Genomic DNA, 1276 nt, shown 5'->3' with positions numbered 1-1276 from the left:
GATCACTTGGGTTGTTACCAACATCTGGTGAAAATTTCATGTCATTAGCACCTCTAGTAATATATTTACTGAGAAAAATGTTGACATGTTCAATACTACCTGGTGTAGATAAAAAAAAAAACCTGGACTTAACCTGAGCAATTAATGCTCATATTATCTTAAATTAACTTAAATAGCTCAGTTCAGTTTTTATCAGACAGCTGGGTAACATTTGAATAAAACACTAACATGACTTGAAATCCATAAATGTGACACTTTTACTGCTGCTCTTTCCCCCCGTTCGTCTTGTTTATACGCACTCGGGGCATTATTTTTTTAATTCTTAGTTTTACATTTTCCTCTGTACATAAAAATYTATGGTTGTTTACAACATGGTAAATACCAGACACCAGCTTTAGCTTTAGCACTTGTGGTGCAGTCTGGGAGCACGTCCTGTAGGGATATCATRGCATTTCTGGTGGCATAATCGTGTAAAGTGAAATTGTGAGCAATGTACAGGTTTGTAATACAAACAATGTTTAAATGAAGGGTTATGATATTTTAGAAATTAGAGTTTTAAAAACATACATAACCCACTTTGATTTTGGTACAAACAGACTAGCTGTTAGCTCATTAGTTCAGTCAAACATAACTTTATTCATCCCAAACTGAACAGCCAATGACAAAAGGCAAAAATATATTTTTCCCAATTTCATCCATATGTTTTAAAACTGATGAATGTGAGTACATGATCTTACCCATCATCTCCATTATTTGTCCTAGCATAATGAGTTGTTTATCAAAAAAAGGTAAAAATACAGTTTATGTGGAGGTTTGTGGATCAGAGAGAAACTGGGTCACTGATTCTGACCCAACAGTTTAAATGAAATAATCAAATAAAACCTGTCAAACTCATCAATTGGGTAAAACCATTGACTCATGATTTAACTCTGAAAGAGAAGCTCAGAATTAAGATAAGATAAGATAAGATAAGATAAGATAAGATAAGATAAGATAAGATAAGATAAGATAAGATAAGATAAAATAAACCTTTATTGTCATTGTACAGAGCACAATGAAATTACAGTTCAGAACACCCATTCACAAGAAGAATGTGGATTGGTATGAACTGTGACAAAACTGTGACTAAAACAAGTGGAAATAAATGATTTCCACATTTCACAACATCAAGCTTCATCTTCTGAGTCAATGGCTACGTTCACACTGCAGGCAAATCCGACCCAAATCCGATTTTTTCAAATCCGACCCAGGCCGTTTCAGTATGTGGTTTTAAATC

The sequence above is a fragment of the Austrofundulus limnaeus genome, unplaced genomic scaffold, assembly GCF_001266775.1.
Source record: "Austrofundulus limnaeus strain Quisiro unplaced genomic scaffold, Austrofundulus_limnaeus-1.0 Scaffold55, whole genome shotgun sequence".
Classification (NCBI taxonomy): domain Eukaryota; kingdom Metazoa; phylum Chordata; class Actinopteri; order Cyprinodontiformes; family Rivulidae; genus Austrofundulus; species Austrofundulus limnaeus.
Note: the sequence above shows the minus strand (reverse complement) of the source record.